Genomic DNA, 22,391 nt, shown 5'->3' on the forward strand with positions numbered 1-22,391 from the left:
GAAGGGGATGAGAGGAAACAGAGTAAAGGAGAGAGGCACAGCTACAGAAACACAAATATCTACAGAGAGAAGGAAAGAGACATAGAGAGGGAAGAAGGAGGCAGCGTGGTAGAAGGAGCATTGTGTGATGGTTAGCACAGAACGCCAAATAACATTGCAGAGACAAGAGCACAGGGGAAGCACAACACACAGCATAGCACAACAAAAGATGGTGGGAGAATCTATGTTTGGAAAGAAAACATACAGTAGCGGACCGTGAGAGGAGAAAATTAAGACAGAACACACAGTATAATTAACAACCGTTTTTTTCTAATGCATCCCCTGTTCCTTGTACTCTCATCGAGGGGAGAAATTAAGATACAAATATTTCTGTGTGGAATTAAGCAAATTGCGTCTGCAAGCATAAATATCAATGGCCCGTGTGAGACGTGGAATTTCAGGGGTGCTTTTTTAGCAGCAAGTGAATGGAAAATGAAAATCAGCTCAAAGGGGAAGTAATGAGGTACATTAGCCAAATGTTTGCAGTGTTAAGGAGGCTCTTTTCAAAGCCGCCCACCACAGCCCCCCATCTCTGTGCTTAAATCAGAGTGTGAAGCCATCAGCAGGAGATCAACACGCTAAAAGCACTGGGGACAAAAATCTATTAACTCAGGGATTCCGGTGCCGCACACCACGGACTCTGCTCGGCTCAGAATGGCTGACACGCTAAGCATGTAAATACACATGCAGGCACTTTCATCCCAGAACAATTAGAAATGGTAGACGACCTCAAGTTCTGCTCATTTCTTCCAGTCCGAAATCCGCATCACTGCAGAAATTGTCAAAAACTGTGTTCAATGAAGCGGTAGGTACGTTTTTTGCAGACTTTGCAGCAATATCATCATTTATCTGTAGGTACTATACACCCAAACTATACTCAAAAATTTAAAAAGCAGTATTAAAATGAAAAAAGTTTTGATATAGGGTTTTGTATTTTTATTTTTTCAATGGCTATTAGGCTTTAAATGAGAGCAGGCCATTTGAGAACACGTGTAGAATTTTGTTTGCAGCTGGCTTCCTGACATAAGCAAGACCTTCCCTAAAAAGACCTCATCTGGATAACAGAACAGCATCTTTTGCTCTGTCTGTAATGATGCCTTGATGGATTCCGTGTGCATAATGCACCCTATCCGATCAGAGATTCTACCTTCTGCTAAAGCCAGATTCTGTGCTGTTCCCAGTTGATGTCTCTCTTTTTCTGTTTGATTTTTATGTTGTCTACAGTCAAAAATCAGACACATAATAACATTCCTCCACTGCCTTTGAAATGAGGTGTGGGTCAAATCCAGTCCTCTTATGCTTGTGGGGGGGCTCAGCTTTAACGCAGCAGGAGAGCTGCTAGGGCTTGCCATCAGCTTCATATGTCTGGGGTCGGCATCTGTCCATCTTTGGTTTTAGATGGATTAAGCTGAAAGCTTTTATTGCACTCGCAGAAGGTTAACTGTAAATTCAAGTTGCACCACCTTCTCTTTACCCTGTGTCCTCTGCTATGCTTCTGAAAGTATTTCCAGCAGAGCTCTTTTTTTATGCCCAATCATACTGCTGACCTGTTGCCAATTAGCATTAATAATGGAATACGCTACCAGGTTTTATTTTGTAATTGTCCAGCCTTTATTACCTTAGCTGGGTGACACAAGGTTTGATTTGCATCCCAACTGTTTTGGAAATTGAGTTTTACATTTATGGAAAATCTTACATTAAGTATAAAAAACACAGTAAATCAACATATTGTGCTGATAATGAAGTTGTAGTACTTACATACATCACACTCCTAAAATGTTTATCAATGCTCAATTTCTTAAAAGCTCTATAAAATCTAAAGAAAATTCAGTGATTCTCAAATTATATATAATAATTTATTTATTTGCTACACATAATACCAGTCCTGAGAAAACATCTATTGTTTGATTTTTTCAGTTTATACAATTAAATGTTTGTGTCTGTACTGTTTTCAGTTTTAGGATATTTGGTGTTTAAATGATTGTATGCTGGGATTAACACCACTGTGGAGGACCCATCCAGCTTTACTAGTGACTCACAGTACTTAAGTCAATAATAAGAGTATTAATGCTTTTCGGAAATACAAAAATTAGGTATTAATAATTTTTCAGTCTGTCTCTCAAATTTCTGGTGTCAGACCCATAACCTTGTTAGAGCCTGATTGATATACTGGCAGGGTCAATATTAGGTATTTGCCAAGATATCGGTACCAGCATTTGTAACAGAAATAGAAAAGTCCAGAGAGATTGGAGAAACACCCTTCAAATATCTTATAAGTGTGGACATTACATAGTTTACCCGCCAGAGTTGTTGCCCCATGATCAGAAGGTTGGGGGTTCAACTCCACTGAATGGCTACCCTGTGGTACCCCTGAGCCTGGTACCGTCCCTACACACTGCTCCCCGGGCGCTGCATCGGTGGCTGCCCACTGCTTCACTGGATGAATGGGTTAAATGCAGAGGAGTAATTTCCCTACGGGGATTAACACATACACACATTATTAGCGTGCACTCTGCAACTTCCCTGTTGGTAACGCAACAAAATACAACCAGCTGAGGTAAGCATCACTAGCCAAAGTGTAAATGAGTAACTGTACATAACTGCCATATTACCTTAGTAAAGACATTGTAACTACAGGTAACAAACGTCAGGGAAATCTGTCTATGTTTTGTGTGTCCGAAAGAAAGAGAATATATCAGCTGCTACATCAGATTTTCAATTCACCAATTACCAGTATCATTGTTAAAATTTCTCTGAACCCCTGTATAGGTATCCAATAATACCTAAATACAGTATTACAGACTCACACACTCAAGAACAATTTCTTCCCAAAGGCCATAACCACCCTTAATTCATACACACACCAATAACACAGACCCCCTCCCCAGTTTTCTATTTCCCTCTATAATCCTGTGCAATACCAAATTCTATGTGCAATAACCAGAATTGTATATACATAACACTATTGTACATTTTATATTTTTTTTTCTGTTAATACTGTTCATATGTATATATGTGGCCCCCCCAATTTATTTGCACTGAGTTGGAGATGCTCTGTATCTCACTGTACAACTGTATAGTGACAATAAAGGAATTCTATTCTATTCTATTCTATTCTATTCTATTAGCATGGTTAACTGTTACTTTTACCTTGAACTTAAATATTAAATAGCTTAAGTATTAGACATCTTTGCTATCAAAGTCACTTACCAAATTAAACATGATGGGCTGAACACACATTTAATAGGCTGATGTGTCTGAGGACTTGGACCTCCACCCACCATGTTCTGTTACATGATTGTGTTAAACATGCTGGAACAAAGTGGCTGTGTTTGCATAGCGCTTTATTCCCTTCTGAATTGTTTTTACTGAAGCCATAGGGTACCCATGATTGCAACAGCTTCTCTTTTTCTTTCTTTCTTTTTTGTCTTTTGCAGCCACTTTTTCTTGTCTGCATCTGTTTCTCTAAATCTGGGCTGAATTTCAGGGAAGGCTAGGTGGGTGGGGGTGTTAAGGCAAATACACAGAACACAAGCAAACTAAGGAAACCAATTTTACAAAAGAAAATGCTGCAAACTGCAAATCACATTTACTGAAAGAGATGCAAATACAGCAAAAAAATGACAAATATTGCAGAAAGAGTAAAATATTTTTAAAAGGCACTATAGAGACAAATGGGATGGGATACACTTGTTGTTTTAACTTTAAAACTGCCTTCTGTTCACATTTTCTGTTTAGGTCTATCTCTTTTCATTCAGTTTCCACATGCTTCTCTATTGATTTGGTACTTTAATTCTTGAACAGCACTTTACAACTTTTATGCCAGAGAAAAGCGCTTTATAAATACTTACTTAGTTATTTACTTACACAGTTCTTGTTGCCACGTTACCACTAGACAAAACTATTTTTTAAATGTTTGTTTGTTTGAGCACAGGATTCAGATGTAATCTCAGATACTTGCTGTTAACCCTGCAACCTTTGTAGCATTTGGCTGTTTTTTTCTTTTGTGAGTTTGTTTTCTATTGTAGGGTTTGTGTGGGCATCTGAACAGGTTGTTTTGGATTTAAGTGTAAAGTGTGTGGCACAAATCATTTTACAAACATACCTATGTGTAAATTTTTAGTATTCCATTAATTGCCCAGCCATATCCTGAGCAGTATAATCGGTTTAGAAGATGGATGAATGGATCTTTTCTAGCTGGCCCCTGACAGCTACAGTCTCTTTTCTGGTGCCTGGGTTCATGTTTCTTGTATTCCAGCCAAACGAATTCTAAAACTTCTTCCATCCCTTTTGTTTGTTGCTTTGAGCTGAGAAAAAATGTGCCCTATTCACTTCTATTCACCCGCACAAAAGAGGAGGATTTAGTGAGGAGCAAGTGTTGAATAGAGATATACTGGTAGTGTGCAGCCTTCTGGGAAAGGAAAATAAATAATTTAGCTAAACATTTTCAATTTCACTTAAAACAACTGTGGTTTATGAATTACTCTTTTTGGTTTTGCATATAAAAATAACAACATTTAATAAGTTTAATTTAACAATTTTGTTAAATAAGCTTAACAAAATTGCTTTAAAATATTTCATGTCTCCAGCAAGCTTTCATATCCACAAGATATTTTTCATCTAATTACTTTCAAACAGTAATGCTCATTAAATAATAAATACCACAATTCTGCAGTTTATTCAGCATAATCAAGCATAACCTCAACCAATTTATCAGTGAATACAGTATTAAAGTCTCAGAAAACACAAGCTGACCTCTGACTCACTGACTCCTCTTTTTATTGCCTGCTGTATGCGATGCTTCGGACCAGGAGAAAAAGTTGTAGCGTCACATTACCCTCACCTCCATCCTCATTTCCTCAGTGATGTGTGTGCTTCTCTCTAGAGCCACAGGCAAGGGCAGAAGTAGCTTCCCGGCATTCACATGACGAGAGCTATATGCATCATGCACTTCTATCTTTGGGATCCTCCACAATTCTGCAGCTTAAGGCTTAAACCCCAGGAAGACCTTTCATTGCAGGCACTACCCACACACTTTCAGTCAAAAGCAGCCTGTTTTTAAAAATGCAATATATGGTATAAGACCAGTGCTATACAATCGTAAAATTCACGGTAAATTCTAACTAGCTAAAACAACTGTTTTCCCTCTCTTGACGAGCCAGACTCTAGAGTTAATTGACTATAAATGGAAGTCTTTTCAAGACCTCCTTTGGTATAGCCTTTGCCACCCATAAACTGAATGTAGATTTGAAAGTGTCTTTGAACATTTGTATGATACAGATATTTCACTGTTCATTTTGTCACTGGGTTAAACAAAATGCCATAGACTGTATACAAATTATGGACACAGGCACTGTGGTAACACCCCAGTTTTACATTTTGTTACTGTGAACCAGGAGAGATCTAATGGAGAACCCAAGGACAATGCATGTTCATATAACTCAGAAATCATACCTTGCTTTATTAGCTATTTCACTCGGAATGGGACCATAGTTTATAATATATACACCATGCTGTGTTAAATAAGATCTGAAAACAGCAAGTGACAAAGTAAACGCATTAGGAAATTGTTTACTGAGGCATTTGATTGAGGATGGCATTTGAATGAATGTTGAAATCTCTTCTTTTCACACTTTTCTGGCCAAGTGGCAAAGTATAGATTGGGTGAAATTTAAATGTTTAGCCATGCAGTATTTTTTTTATGAGGAAAAGGTTTTGTTTGGTATTCATATCACAAGATATGTTAAGGTCAAGGTCAAGGTCAAATTTATTTATATAGCACATTTCAAACAGCCGATGCTGCACAAAGTGCTTAACAATATAAAAATGGTATTAAAAAGCAACAATGTAATACAATAATAACAATAAAAACAATAATAGGACAATAAAAGAATTAAAACAATAACTAAACTAATTCAAATAAGACCAAAATGCTTGGGTCATAGTGTGTTAAAAGCCAGGGCATAGAAATGTGTCTTTAGTAATGATTTAAATTGCTCAAGTGTTTGTACAGATCTAATATTTAAGGGGAGACTATTCCAAAGTCTGCGACCTGCCACAGAGAAGGATCTATCACCACGGGATTTGAGATTAGTCCGTAGGATGGACAGCATTAGTTTTGAGCTAGACCTCGTGGTTTTTCCTGGAGCATAGGCAGAGAGGAGCTCAGACAGGTAAGGAGGGGCTCGGGCATTAAGTGACTTAAAAATAAAAAGTAAAAGTTTAAATTGGATCCTGTAGGAGACAGGAAGCCAGTGTAAAGAAGCTAAAACTGGGGTTATATGCTCTCTCCGTTTGGTACCAGTTAGCAGGCGAGCAGCTGCATTTTGAACAATCTGAAGACGATGGATGGAGGCCTGATCTAGACCATAATACAATGAATTGCAGTAGTCTAATCTGCAAGTAAGAAAAAGGTGAATAACACGCTCAAAGACGTTAGCCGGAAGGTATGGCTTTACCTTGGCTAGCTGTCTTAACTGAAAAAAACAGGACTGAACTACTGCACTCACCTGCTTATTCACTTTAAAAGAACCATCAATGCAGACACCGAGGTTTTTTACATGAGTTTTACAATACGAGGAAAGGGCGCCCAGAGTGCTGTCGATATGATTAAAGTTGCCAAAAATGACAACCTCAGTTTTATTTTCATTTATCTTTAAAAAATTTAATGACAACCAGCCTGCAAGACAGGAACATAACATGCTATATCAGGATTTTAATAAAGAGTTTACTTGTAAACTGTGTTTTATTTGCATGTAAAGACGTGTTTGGCCTCCTTTTTAATACAGCTAAACAAGTTTTATTGATCATTTTGAAGATTTAATTATCTACATTTTAAATTAGCGATGATGCTGATTATTGCAAAGATATTTCTCTAAAGTCATATTGCACCAGTAGCCACAAAATTTGGTCTACACAATTAATTTCAGGGCATTTAATGTTTCATATACAGCGTCATAAATATGGAACTACGGTCACTCTGTACCAAAAAGAAGCTCCCAAGATGTCCTAATGGGAGGAGCTGCATACATTAATGTAAAATTAAAAACTGCACTTACTGCTGAGTAGTCATGTAGTCATACCGCTGCTCCATTGAAAGTGTGCTGACATATTGCATCGGTGTGTGGTTCTCCAGCTGCACCACAGCACACAGAAAGGCACTCCAGAGGGTCATCAACATGGCCCAAAAAATCATTGGACATCCTCTTCCCTCCCTGAAGGACCTGTACAGCACTCGCTGTCTCAAGAGGGCACGCAGCATCCTACGGGACTGCACACACCCAGGACACCGGGTGTTTAAGCTGCTGCCGTCTGGCAGGAGGTTCAGGCTGCTGAGGTCCCGAACAAATAGACTCAAGGACAGCTTTTACAACAGGGCAATAGCCCTGATCAATGTAAATAGCTGACCTGACTGGATACCTCCCTGGACTTTTTTAGGGGGAGGTAACAATGTTTAAAACGATAACAATAATATTTATATTTATAACAAGGTGCAATAATAATTAATGTGCAATAATAACAGTGTGCAATACACATACACTTATTCTTCTTTTTTATACTAAGTTAATATACTGTGTTGTGTTGTTTGTTGCGTTGTGATGTGTCATCTCGTGTCGTGTTGTTTTATATGTAGTGCCGACGTAGGACAGTTTTTCCAATTTCATTGTACTACTGTATTATGTATGATTGTGCAATGACAATAAAGAGTTATCTTATCTTATCTTATGTGCAAGTGTTTGGGGTTACAGCATCAACTACTCTGATGGCATGTGCCCTCTTCCAAAATATGCTAATTTTGAAAGCCCGAGGTGCATGCTCCTTCTGTTTGACATTCAGTTAGCGCAGTATGTTAAAACATGAGACAGCAAAAATAGGGTCGTGGGTGATGTCTGTCTGGATGTTGTTTTTCTTACGACACCCCTTGCTAAATTTTTCATTTTAAATTTAGTTCAGTTTTTGTCAATAATTATGATCTTTATTATTTATGTAAATTCTGCATTTTAAAGGCTCAATGAGGGTCATATATTATTCTTCAAGCATCTTATGTTATTCTTCAAAGTTAATTTTTTCATCAAAGTGGGTTTTTTTTCCAATGTTGTACTAGTTAATGAGAAACTGATGAAAGCCAGAATGCCCTCAGAGGGTCAAACATCTTCAAGGAAGGATGGTGTAATATGAAGTCCGTATAATGAAGTATTCACAACTTTAAGTTGGGCGATCGTGGCTCAAGAGTTGGGAGTTCGCCTTGTAATCGGAAGGTTGCCGGTTCGAGCCCCGGCTTGGACAGTCTCGGTCGTTGTGTCCTTGGGCAAGACACTTCACCTGTTGCCTACTGGTGGTGGTCAGAGGGCCCGGTGGCGCCAGTGTCCGGCAGCCTCGCCTCTGTCAGTGCGCCCCAGGGTGGCTGTGGCTACATTGTAGCTTGCCATCACCAGTGTGTGAATGTGTGTGTGAATGGGTGGATGACAGGTTGTGTAAAGCGCTTTGGGGTCCTTAGGGACTAGAAAAGCGCTATACAAATACAGGCCATTTACCATTTAAGTGGACATAACTTAAACATTTGAAGGCTACAGATCATTTTGGTGCTTGCCTTGCTTTCACTTATATTGTCTGGTGTAAAAGCCTCTTTTGCAATAAAACTGTAAATTCCTGCCTGAATGAGAATTAATAATAAATTCTTCAGCATTTCTGTTGAAAAAAAAACCAAACATGCATGAGCACAAGTGCAGTTTTTTTTTTCTTCTTTTTTTGGCTGTACCATGCAAAACTTCAAAGTAGTAACATGCTGACCAGATATCATTTGAACATGAACTGACAGAAGAGTGGAGAAGCAAAAAATACATCCATGATGGGCACGTTAGTCACATTCAAAGTGACTCATCAAATCCCTGCAAGCGATAAAGATGAGAATATAAATTTGCCCAGCTGAGGTAATCAAAACGTCATGTCTTTACTCAAAAACTTCTTCCTTGCTTCTGTCTGTGGAACCTTTGCTGGTTTTATCTCAGTAACCTGGCCCAATTGAATATATAATACAAAAAGGGTTTAGCTGTAACACTTTTTTATATTGTGGTAACAAATGATGGCATGGTGATTATTAATGTAGACTTAGTATTTGAAACTTGTTTCATAAACTATCTATGAACATCTGGATGGCTATTGTAAAGTAACAGATGTTAAACCTTGTAAACTATTAACAGGTTGTAAATGCTGTGTAGGGCACTTATAAACATCTGGGTGACTAGCGTACGGTTGAACGTGATGTTTACAGTAGTCACTTTACAGAAGTGAAAGCATGGGGGAAAAGCTATTATGCGAACAAAGATGGAGGAAGAAATGAATCTTATGTTTGGACAAACAGTGGGGTTGAAGTATTCCTCAATACATGAAATATCTGTCTGTGTGTGCTGTGTGTGCAGGAGCTGAGCAAACAAATTTGGCATACAGGTGCATCCTGGGCCCCTGAAGGTTCTCATCTATATTAGATATTATGATGTTACACATGTTGCCTAGCAACCACCTGCGAACAGACTAAAATGGTTTGCTTCTTTGCTCATACAACACCTCATTGTTTTTAATTAGGGCTGGGTATCGTCACTGACTTCTAGAATGGATTCTTTGCCGATTCACAAGGTCCTGAATTGATTCGATCCACGATTCGATTCAATTCGATTCGATTCGATTTGAATCGGAGAAATTTTGCCTCAGACAGTCAGAAATATTATAATTCTGCTGACTTATCAGTACATATCGATATTTTTTATATCTATAAAAAGAAAGCTGACACTTGTGAGACTTTATCAAAGGTGTGAGCATCACAGCAGATGTCTTTGTGTCAAAGTAACTGAGGATAAAACACAGAAAAACATGAAGGCAGTTTTCCTGGTCTGGGTTTTTATAGCAGATGACCTTAAAAATATTGTGCAGTCAAAAAGAAGTGAAGCAGAGCAAAGTTAAAGAGGTTTGATTAGAGACACAGCTAAGCATTTTGCAATTTTGCATAATTTGTTTACATTTGTTCAGTATTGAACAGCAGAAATGAGGCTTTATTGTCGGAAGTAAGTTAAAAAACAAACAAACAAACAAACAAACCAGCGGCTGGTGGGTAATAAGTAAGCGAATAATGCAAAAAACAGAGATTTTTAGATGGGAAACTATTCCTGAGAGAGAGAAAGAGAGAGAGCTCTACATGAAGTGAGATTTTATCGTGGTGGAAGCACAACAGCAAAAGTAAGAGGAAATTCGTGACGATGTTTAAGTGAAGCGAAATGTGAAGCATAGTTTGGATCTTCTTTGGCTGCTGGTTCAGTCAATATTGTTGTTTTTTGTTTTGTTTTGTTTTTGGGGTTTTTTTGCCTGTCCCGTTTGGATCTTTAGCCGTCAGAATTGTTGTCTGAAGGCCAAGAAAGATGCCAAGTGGATTTATTTTACCAAGTGGATCATCATGGCCTTGCCATATTGATCCATTTGATTGACCTTTATTATAATTATGTATTTATTTTATTTTTCGTTTTTTAAAGACGGGACAGACATGATTGGGGGATAGGACAGGGAGAAAGAATGACAGAAAGAGAGGGAGAGAAAGAAAAATAGAGGGGGGAAGAGATGGTGAGAAAGGGGGGAAGAAAAAAAAAGAAAAACAAACAAAACACCTGGATCACCTGTATGGAGATAAAAAAAAACAGAAGAGACAACAAACAACAAAGAGCAACATAATAAAAACAACACCATCACAATAAACTAGCTAACAGTAGATATTACATGTTATTGTTGTTGTTGTTTTTTCTTTTTTAATTTCACCTGTTGAGAATGAAAAAAGAAAACAAGCAGAAGAAAACGAGAGCAATAGAATAAACAACATCACGATGATATATGGGAATATAACAGTAAATACTAAATATTAAACATTATTGTGCAGCACGTAAGATCGACAGCGCACAGTGTGCTTTGAGGTAGGAGCCAAAAAGGGTGTCGTTTGTGTGTGTGAGCACCTGTGTGTACACCTGTGAGCATGGACGCGCTTGTTTTTAAAAGGTTCCTTCATGTAATGATCTGCTAGAGCAGGGGTGTCAAACTCAAATACACAGTGGGCCAAAATTCAAAACTGGAACAAAGTCGTGGGCTAACAGTAATATTTATTAAAAAAAAATTCTTCCTCCAGATATAAAAATGAATCTTTTCTTATGGACTCAAACAAGTTTTGCTGAAAAACTGAATTTGGAACAAGCAAAGCTTAATACTAAACAATATATATATTAGCTGTATAATACCAGTAGGCCAGCCAAATTTGGCCCGCGGGCCAGAGTTTTGCAGTGACGTGCCCGTGAGCTCCGCCGGCAGCCAGCTGCGCCAGAGTGACCGAGCCCCAGGCCGAGAGGCCGAGGGCACCCCACCCCCGAAGTGGCCCGAGCGAGCCCCAGGCTCCAGGCCCCGACAAGCCGCCACCAAGGAGTGAGCCGGTGTGTCAGTCAATATTGTTTGGAAAGAGATAAAACCTGCAGCTTCAGAATCTAGCACAAAAAGGATGTAAACACAAAGCGCCCGCCGATGCTTCAAAATCAGTGAGCTGTCGGCTTTCAGCCCCGACGGCGTGTCCGTGTCCGCTTACGTGTACGTGCCGTCGGGTGAGAAAGGCGACATCTCACTGATTCGGATGCGTTGGGTCTGCGTTTTGTGTTTACGTCTTTGTGCAGAATCCATGTACCTGCTTTCATTTACTGTTTTAGCTGTTTGGTGGTTGGAAGTTTAACCTGAGATTCTGGCGTTTCGGGCAAAATAAATTTATATTTAAAAATCGATTCAGGATTTTAATGAATCGATATCGCATTATCCAAGCCAGAATCGATTTAAATCGATCATCAAAACCCACCCCTATTTTTAATCTGATCTATAGCTATAAAAGCTGGACTATCGTTTATCGTTTATTTATGTATATAGTACATTTAATTACAACAATAGTGTTGGCCAAAGTGCTGTATAAAGATAGAAATTACACAATAAAATGAAGTAACAAAATCAAATAGCATCAATATCAAATAGCAAATGCCAAATAACAGATAAATAAGTAAATAGGTACATAACTCTCATGCTGCGTTAGAAGCCAATGAGTAAAAATTTGTTTTGAGATTGGATTTAAAAAGGTAGGGGACAGCAGGGGCCTTTCTAGTGTGGAGAGGTAAATCATTCCACAATTTAGGCGCCGCGACTGCAAACGCACAATCACCTCTATGAACCAGCTTCGGCTTTGGTATCACAAGGAGCAAAAGATCACCTGATCTAAGAGCTCCAGGGGGCCAATGAGGCTGCAGTAATTCAGACAGATACTCTGAGGCCTGTCCATTCAGTGCTTTGTAAGTCACCAATAAAATTTTATACTTAATTCTAAAGCGGACAGAGAGCCAGTGGAGTAAGGCAAGCATATGTTTGTATCTCTTTGTTCAAGTCAAGAGATGAGCAGCAGCTTTCTGGACCAGCTGGAGCCGTGCTAAACAAGTCTGGTTAACGCCTGCATTTAAGAATGACAGTAGTCCAGTTGCGGTCGAATGAAAGGGTGAATTGCCTGTTCTAGGTTTTTAAAAGATAAAAATGATCTCACCTTGGATAAAAGTCTCAGTTTAAAAAAAGACCGCTGTACAACTGAGCTAATCTGTTTCTCAAAGGTGAACTTATTTTCAAATATAACCGCCAAATTTTTAGCATGCGATCTGACGAACAGTAATAATGGATTGCATTTATATAGCGCTTTTCGAGACCCTCAAAGCGCTTTACAATTCCACTATTCATTCACTCTCACATTCACACACTGGTGGAGGCAGCGACAGCTGTAGCCACAGCTGCCCTGGGGCAGACTGACAGAAGCGAGGCTGCCATATCGCACCATCGGCCCCTCTGGCCATCACCAGTAGGCGGTAGGTGAAGTGTCTTGCCCAAGGACACAAAGACCGAGACTGTCCGAGCCGGGGCTCGAACCGGCAACCTTCCGAAAAGACGAACCAACTCTTGAGCCACGATCGCCCTCTACTAAAATGCGCAGATCAAGATCTGAGGTACTAGAACTATATATGATATACCGTGCTGCCTAGCAACCACCTAGCAATGGGCTAACGGGCCAGTTTCCATCTTTATGCAAACATTGTATCATTTTAGTTTCACAAACAACAGCACAAACAAGCCAAACATTACTTTAGCATAGCCACATTCTATTAAAAAGATTCTGAAACAAAAAATTATTGATAGATTATAAAGTGATTAATTAGTATAATTAAAACTGATTGAATGTAATTTTAATAATTTTTAGAAAAAAATAACAATTTACTACTAAGTTTAATTGACTATAATTATTATTATTTACTTCAAAAATTATGCTTTATTGTTTCGCCCACAATGTAGAATTGTGGGCAATTCTACATAAATAAATTCTACATAAATACACTTCATGTGGTTTTTAGCGTGGTATGTCCAGGATTACTCCTCAATTAAAAAAAAAACCCTAGGTTTGGGTTTGCTTGTCAGTTGGGAAGGCTGAAAAGCTATTGAGCATGGGCTAAAAGAAAGTTCGTCATCCAAAATATTCCTAAGAAATACATAAATTGTCAAGGTTGATCAGGAACTCCACTAACCTTTCATACAGTCAGAAGGCATTTTTGTGCGGTGAGGCAGGAGAAATCTTATTTTCTAAACCTTGGAGATATAAATTTCATACCATCTTTAATCATTCTGATATGCAATCTTCTCATAGTTTATTTAAGCACAAGTAAAGGGGAGATTACTTTCAAGTCAAAAGCTTTAAATTGAGCCAGTTCCAATTTCCATCCCAGCAAAATGTTTGGCATGCTCTTAAAAGCAGTGTTAGTCATTCTGTCATGGATCTTTTTAGTCATGCTGTTATATTCGTCGCATAGAAAAGTCCGATACACAAAGAACTCTTTCAAGAGAAGACACATTACATTTGTTTTATGGTTGATTTTTGTTTATTTGTTTTTTGTTGACATAACCTAAAAAACGGTCTCATACGTGACATCAAAATTTTTTTAAGACTGTCAAAAAATCTGGACGTTAGAGGCCACGTTCATTAGAACACAGATGAGAGTTTCTTTTCTTCCTTCTTTATGTCCTTTATATACAAAGGGCACTTTATTGATTGTTGACTTTGTGTCTAGATAATAGAGTTGAAAAATGTGCTATTTGTTTCTGAAAGCCTCAATGGGAATAACAGTTTTAAGTGTCTATACACAAAGAAACAAGCTACCAAAGTCAATGATGAGGTCTACTGACAAAACCCACAGTAGAAGGATTTTCTGCTTTGCTTTCACACAGATGATAATGGTTACTGCGGCACATGAGCTTCATTTATATTTAGACAATTAACTCTTCTGACAGTTTTCTTTTTGCTGCTTCCACATCTACCTTGGCCACAGCGTGTTGCAATAAAGAGAAATGATTATTCACAGAGGTAATGACCTATTACACACCACTGGCTTGAAGCCTTTCAGCTTTATTGAGAATTAAATAAAACATTTACAATAAAACGATTTTACATTTTACCGAACAGTCCTTGACTTTGTCCACCTTGTTACAGAAATTCACATATATGTGCCAACATTTATTTAACCCTGTTGCAATAGCATATGGTATATTGTTTTGATTGGTACAGAAAGAAGTGCTGAATGAATAAGCTTTGTGTGTGCTGAGTTTTACAGCACTGAGAAGGTGTGGATGACAACAGGGAAGGACAAACCACTGTCCCATCAGTACTGGAGGGAGCTCAGAAAGGTCAGTGGACTTCATTAATAAAACAGCTTATACGCACAAAATCTGCGTGTAAATCATGCATAGGCATGCTTCGCACACAAATCAGCGATTTATCAATATTTTCGTACCTAAATTTGTAAAGTACAAACAACACGAGGGTGTGTTGGTCTGCTTGATGGATGAAGTCCTCCTTGATATATGAGCAATGCCTATCTTTTGCAGCTCCTATATATTGACATTTCCACCCCCTTCTTGTCCAAAACAGGAGCACAGATTACCACTGGTACTGTTGTAGTTTTCATGTCCCACATCTTCTCCATTTCTCTTTCCTTCTATGTTCATATTTTGAGAGTTTTTCTATAACTTTCAGAGAGATTTCTTTCAGTGAGGACAGATGTCGATAAGCAGACAAGTCAGCTCTATTAGTCTTGATTTCTTTATCAGTTTGTATTGATATATCCCATAGTACAGCAGCCTCATCACTTTCAGTTACCATTGAGGGTATGTGTTCATAATAACATTTATCTGATATCTATTTTTTGTTCTTCTGGCATAGCTGGTGGTTGGCTTGTTTTCCATTATTTGTATCACTGGCATGTTGAGCTCCCTTTGAGCTCTATTCTGGATTTAGCAGCTTTGTAACGTAGTGGTAATGTTTTCTTAGTTCTTTCATGGTCTCTAGCTATCTTAAGGAGATTATCCTCTTTGTTTTTGAGGTATGTCCCAGCCAGTCATTGTTCTTATAATGATAATAATAATAATCATAATAATTTTTTTAGGGTTTTCCAAAACCCCGTTAGCCACAAAATGCTTAGAACTACACAGTAAAAAAATGGAGTGTCAATATTTCAGAGTAAACCTATTTTAACCTAGATAGAGTATTTACAACTCTAAGAGGAGTAAACCAGCTCTAACATCAGAGTTAAAAGTCAGTGTAAAGTTTGTTAGTCACACAGTGAAGACTTAACTCCACACAGTGTTGATTATTACCAGTCCGCAGGCGTGTGCGGCCTCAGAGCTCTAATGCGCAGGGAATTTTCTCCGAAGAGCTGCCACAGTCAGGTAAGTGAAGTTAACATTCCCAGACTGGTAACATTGTTTAAAAAGGTATTTTTAAACTAAATAGCTCTTTATAGTTTCACTGATGTCGAGTGAGGACATGTTAGCAGCATTTACCCATAGGTTTAATGGCATTCCAGTAGCTACATGCTAGCAGTTGCTAAAAGTTCAGATGTTCGTTATCTTCTCACTGCGTTAATATGAACCTAAAACATTTTAACTATGTATTTCTTCTAAATGCTGTCTAAATAATATCATTGTCACATGTCAAATCGCACAGTTTGAACAACTAAATTACCGTTTATTAGTAAGCTAATAATCGCTAATTAGCTTACGTAAGCGAACATACTTTCAGAAAAAGTGGGTAACATTACCATAAAGTTAACTTTACTGGTTTATATTATTTTAAGCAAATACCAAAGGCATACACTACTTTAGAGTTTTGCTCATTATTTAGTAAGAAATATGTATTTTGTGTAAATTAACTGATAGCAATGTTAATGGCATGTTAAGTAATATTAAGTAATGTTTCTATTTTATAGAAAGGTTTAAGACTACGTAAAAACCAAATCTCTGAGAGATGCAACCAGAAGACGGATGAGAAACATACTTGAGGCTGAGATGACAGAATAACATGGGTAAGAATCAAAAATGTAAGATATAAAGAAACATTTTAAACATTGTATTATTTTTAATTGTGATGTTTAATGCCAATTATTGAATTTATACATTAGGACATCTCCCCCTAAAAGCGTAAGAGTGATGTATGCGCAGGGCATTGTTGCTCTGTCTCCATATCTGGAAGACCCATATTCACAACATGGATATGTAAGTAAAGGGAACTTTTCAACATTAAATACATAATTGCCCTCAGAAATGTTGATAACATAGTCCTTCTTCGTTTATTTAATTACATAGAAACATTACTACGATCCAGAGAGCAGTTCAGGATACATTGCATGGCGGTTGAAGACCATTCAAAGAAAAGCTGTGGAGGAAAGAAGCGTCTCAGTTTGCAAATCTCCCAAAAGTAAGTTCACTTATCATTTAAATGATACTGATGTAATTTGTAGGCAGGATTCAATCAAACACTTCTCTATGTTCGGTATTTTTGCATTACAGATAGAACAAGATTTCCGACTCCTGTTTTGTGAGGTCACTGGGAGCAAATTCTTGGAGAGGTGGCTCACCAATCTCAAAGCAAAGGTTGTAAAGGAAAGTCATAGACTTGTCCCCACCTCAGAGTTCTTGGAGTTAATGTGCAATGCTGAGTCAGGTACTGAAGTTGAGAATGGTATGATTGTGACTGTTTTTATTTGCCATTGTTGGTTATATAGGTAATTCTGTCAATTCAATGTATTTTTGGAATAATTCTTTGTTTATTCGTCTGTAGGCTGGGACAGTGACTTGTCTACTATCTTGCTGCTGCTACATCTGCTACCACCATCTGCACAAGGGCGAAAGAGACCAGGAAAGATGTCTGCATCTCAAGCTGTCAATAACCTCATCAAATTCCCAAAGGTATGTTGTTTAAAATATACTTTCCATCACCTCTATTTTCATGGACAGTGAGTTGAGCTAATCTACTGTCAGAGGATAGTCACTTAATACTGTTGTTTAATGTGTTGTTGTAGGCTGGAACCAGTGTACAGCAGCATCTGACTTACCCGAAGCAGTCAGCCCTACCTTCTTATTCAGGGATCCACAAGAAGCAGCATTCACACCTTCATTGTGATTGAGAAGCATGCACTTCCATGTAAAGCGACAGGTTCAGTAGGAGCCCTTAATGAACTCTTTAGGGCCCACTATGTCTTATTATGGCCCAACTTTTTTACTTTTCTGCAAACAACTACGACATTGGGGAAATGTCATATTGCTTTCTCTAGTGAGCATCATAGAACTGTGAATTGTAAAGGTTTGTTACGTTAATTAAATGACATTGAAATGAGAAACATAATAAATGCTGTTACTTTAACCTATATATTTGTTGTTATTTCCATAATGTAGGATAGATCACAGTTATTTAGTAATATAGCATCATAAGATGAATATGAAAAAATCACACTACAGAGAAATAAAAATGATATATTATTACACATCAGAGTGCTATTATTAAACTAAATTTTGAGTAAAAATAGCTCTATAAAGTGTAATCAAATTTCTCTGAACAGTGTGAATAACCCTCAGTGTTAAATATTTTTACACATTTTGTTGTTAATTTTGACACTAAATTGAGTACAATTAACACTGAAAAGTTAACACTGGCCATAGAGTAAATTTAACTCTAATTTTAAGTGGGACCAAATGTTATCTGAAGCAGAGTTAAAATCAACTCTGTAAGTGTAAAATTGACACTTGGTTTTTTACTGTGTACACATTTTTTACAGCTACACAAAAAAAGATAAATATAAATGCATTTAAAGAAAACAAAATACTAAATCAAAGGATGTAAGTTTTAATTTAAACATATTCTTGTATTCATTATCTCATCTTAAATTATCTCCCATCCATACATTTTCCTGTACTTATCCATTTCAGGGTCACAGGTTAGAGTGTGTGTGTGTGTGTGTGTGTGTGTGTGTGTGTGTGTGTGTGTCTTTGGACTGTGGGAGGACGCAAACCCACACAGAGACGAGGAGAATTTGCAAGCTCCACAAAGAAAAGCACAGGCCTTCGATAGTTTAAACACCGTTATCTTATCTTTTGTTAACAATTACTTCCATCATCACTGAATATCATCACTTACAGTCACATTTCTTGGTACTTTCCCACGGATGCTGTTTTTTTGTTGTTGTTGTTGTTTTCTTTTGTTTTTTACGCTGCAGTGATCATTTCAGGCTGACAGACCACATGCTCTGTGTCCTCCACCTTTTTCTTATTTTTCCTCTAGTCTGTTAGTCTTTTTTATATTTGGACTTTCATGTCTGCAACCTTTGTTTTTTTACTTAATCCACAGTGAGTGTCTCATGGGAAATGATATGCTCGTCTTTTTTGTTTTGTTTGCTTTGTTTTCTTTTACCATCTTACTTCCACTTACAAAGCATTTCAAGACTTTGCCCCTTTTCTTACTCAACATAGGACAGAGGTTCTGGTTCATGCCCTGGTCACCTTTTGCATGGATGATAGTAATTCTACTCTCTCTGGTGTCTGCAAAAAAAACCCATCTTAATCTGCTCCAAATTAGACAGAACTCTGCAGCAAGGATCACATCCACACCAAGTTCACAGATCATACTACTGGTCATCCAGCTTTATTAGCTCCCCATTCTCCAGTGAATCCAATACACAGTTCTGTTTGTCACTTTCAAAGCTCTCCACAACTTGGACCCCTCTTATCTATCAAATTTCCATCATCCTCACACCCTTTCCTGTGCTCCCGTGCCCCAGTCGTTCGCCTGACTGGCCCTTGTTTCAGGCTTGAGACCATGGTTGCCACAACCATCATCTATTCCACCTTCATCAGCCAGGCACTCTGTTACACAGTTGCATCTCAGCGCAACACCCACCTGTTCACATCTGCATATCAACTATAACCCTCATGTTTCAATCATTATTCCTGGATTTTAGAGCTTTCTAGCTTTTGTGTTATTAATGTTGATTTTGTTGTTAATTCTGTGTTGTAATGTGACGTAAGGTGAAAGGTGCCAAAAAATAACATTTATTTATTTATTTGTAATTTCTTGGATACATTTCTTAAAACCTTTCACCCTTTTCTTAAATCCTGAAACACAACCAACCAGCCAACTTGTAAAACTATATTTCTTTTAAATACCCTCTGACAGTGTGCTCAAATTCCCATGTTTTCAGATCACACACATAACTAACTCGAATAACATTTGAGCATTTATTATACACGACATCAGAAAATGTCAAGGACATCTAAGTCAAGTCCTCTTTGATTGTTTTGCAAGTCTCCAAAAATACAAACACACTTTACATTTCATCCACTTCTCAGTACCAGCTTCTTTTAGTAAACCGCATCCACATCATTCAAGACTTAAGATTCTGGATCCCTAGTTTGTGAGTAGTAATTAGTGATTACTTTGTGATATGCTCTTTAAAAACATCGAGTTTTTTTATTTCAGTTTGATACTTGTAAAATTGTGACGTGATGTCTAATTTTCCCCTACTTCACAAACAGTCCTTCCAAAAACTTTCTTGAAATGAATTCCAAGAGTCACATTTTTTCACAATTGCTAAGACGTATTTTTCAAAAGATTCCTCCCTTTTCTCAAAACTGGAAACACAAAAGCCATTTTTCAGACTACATTCACAAAACCTTCTGGCAAAACCACTCACATCAAAACAGTTTTATCTGTGCTCAAAACCACACAATGTTTTCAGAACATGCACATACGCACGCACACATACACACAGCCCGTATAAATAATGACACTACTGAGCATTCATTATATACTACATCAAAAAACAGGGGGTATGCAGCTCACAAAAAGAAAATCAATGTAACATTCCTGCAATTCAGTCAAAAATTCAGTGATTATGGTGACTATCTGCTGAGATTAGGTTACATTCTTTATCTCTTATTATCCTGCTTCCCATATTCCCATGTATACTATTCCAGTGTACTATGATTTACTCACAAAAGTGGCCACTTTCTTATTTATCAATGACAAGTAAATCAGAGAATGTGGCAAAGCCTATACACCTTGATTAGGTATATACAGCGTAAACATTTTTTGATCTATATTGTCCAGTACATTAAGTGTATTTTAAAATGTGTTTATAGTTTTGCAGAATAACTAAATGGGAGACTATGCAAAGGCTTTGACACAAGAGTGAGTGATTCAATGGTTCACTGGTTCAGAGCACCAAGCGTTCAGGATTTTGTATTTTAGAAATTTAGAGAAAATGTTATGCCCTCTGGTAGCTTAGCTTACTAACTTTAGTTAAGCTTGACAAAAGTGTGACTTTTTATTCTGCCACTGGCACCTTATGGTCACAGGTAGCCACATAACTGGATAGTTCAAAATCTTATCAAATACCAAATAGTGTCAGAATTACACAAATTATTTATACAAACTGCACCAATTGCAAAGATATGAACTGAAGGATATCGTATCTTATGCAGGTATAAATTCCAGCCAATTCACCAAAGGTTTATTGACATAGTATGTAGCTGTGCTGCTGCCTGGTGTGGTTAAAAACAACAGTGATTCAGGCAATAAGCAAAACACAGTTGTGCTGTATTTGGAAAAGCAGGAAAAAAGAGCTGAAGGTCACTTTAAATGCGCTGCATAGCTTTTTTATGTATATAAAATATTGATCATAGTCCCTTATCCTTGAAGATAAAACCGTTAACAATGCATCAGCAATGCCAGCAATAGTCAAAACAGACAGCAGAGAAGTACCACCAACACACATGAAAAAAAGAAAACACTGCAAATCCTCCTAACATTTCAACAAATGTTAAATACATCATTAAAGCCAACAGAAGCCTGTGCTCCCAGCAAATCAATATTAGCCCCTACAGCATAATGAGGGCAGTAACAGGTTGACTGTTGAATGCAAGATAATTAGGCTTTCGGTTGTTTCTTAAAAGAATATACAGCGTTGCTGTTCACATTTCTTCAGGCAGGTGGCTTCAGTGTTTAAAGACCCTGGATGAAAAATGCTTTTTGTGCTTTGTCTAGGCTGTGAAAGAGTTTTCTCTTTGGGCTTTCTCTAACATTAATGAAGATTGGAAGTTGAAGTCGCCCTCACGGGAGCTATAGACAGTCCATTTATTGCGTGAGAATAAACTGTTAAAGCATATCTCGGCTCATTTCTATAAAGACCTGTCTACTCGCTGAGCCTTTGATGGGCAGATGAAGAAAACTAAACAACTGGAGCTTCCTGGTGGATATTTGAAAATGAAATTCAAAGTCCAAGTGATTGACAGTGTGTGGGATACCTTGTATTTTCTCAAATCAAATTAAACTGGGGAGGAATAACTGTACACACTGGTATTAGGTTAGATTTACATAAGCGCTCCATTAGTAGTCAAGTATTGTAACTTCGCAGCTATGTGTTATGTAGATAATTAGAGCTGGTTGTGAAGTGTGCTTTCTATTCTCAAATTTGAGATGGAACGATACGGCTGCATTTCAAATTGACACTTGGGGTGGAACTAATATTTACTCAAGCATATGTACAGTACAGTTTACAGTGTTCTCACCCACCCTTCCACTCAGCAGCCCACCACCCTGTGAATAACATGATGCACAGTGGCACATATGCACACCCTGTCATACAGTTCGCAGTCATTTGGAAAATTGGCAAGGGGACTTTATCTAAATGACACTGCAAGACTGAATATTCCAGTGCAATCTCTCAGTAAGAGGATCTGATATAAATTGTTTGGACTCTCAGTGCCCTGCTTCACACCTTGCTTTGGGCTTTTATTTGGCTGCCTGGAGCAAGGAATATGCGGTGTAGTTTGGTTTGTTTGTTTTTTCTCTAACTTGTACTCACCATGCATGCGTTTTTGGGTATAGTTTACACAGAAGTTCATTTGTGTCTTGTTTGTGCATTCATGTGGCGTGT

General features: G+C 37.8%; 1 protein-coding gene and 1 long non-coding RNA gene across 3 annotated transcripts in view; one reads left to right on the forward strand and one right to left on the reverse strand.

Annotated features, from left to right (window-relative positions):
• The window catches only part of LOC146704252 (neural-cadherin-like), a 114,625-nt gene that overhangs the window by 75,233 nt on the left and 17,001 nt on the right, over nucleotides 1-22,391 (reverse strand). The window lies entirely within an intron of this gene.
• LOC146704253 (uncharacterized) lies at nucleotides 15,598-17,830 on the forward strand. 2 transcript variants are annotated; one of them, XR_014921154.1, is made up of 7 exons: nucleotides 15,598-15,852; nucleotides 16,392-16,487; nucleotides 16,584-16,677; nucleotides 16,768-16,879; nucleotides 16,972-17,125; nucleotides 17,243-17,370; nucleotides 17,484-17,830. It is a non-coding gene; the product is annotated as an uncharacterized LOC146704253 (long non-coding RNA). The 2 variants fall into 2 exon arrangements; XR_014921153.1 differs by lacking the exon at nucleotides 15,598-15,852 and having other exon boundaries at nucleotides 16,226-16,487.

Source organism: Copadichromis virginalis, linkage group LG7 (genome assembly GCF_057382275.1).
Source record: "Copadichromis virginalis isolate Kocher_CV1m ecotype Utaka linkage group LG7, C_Virginalis_male_GT1.1, whole genome shotgun sequence".
NCBI lineage: Eukaryota > Metazoa > Chordata > Actinopteri > Cichliformes > Cichlidae > Copadichromis > Copadichromis virginalis.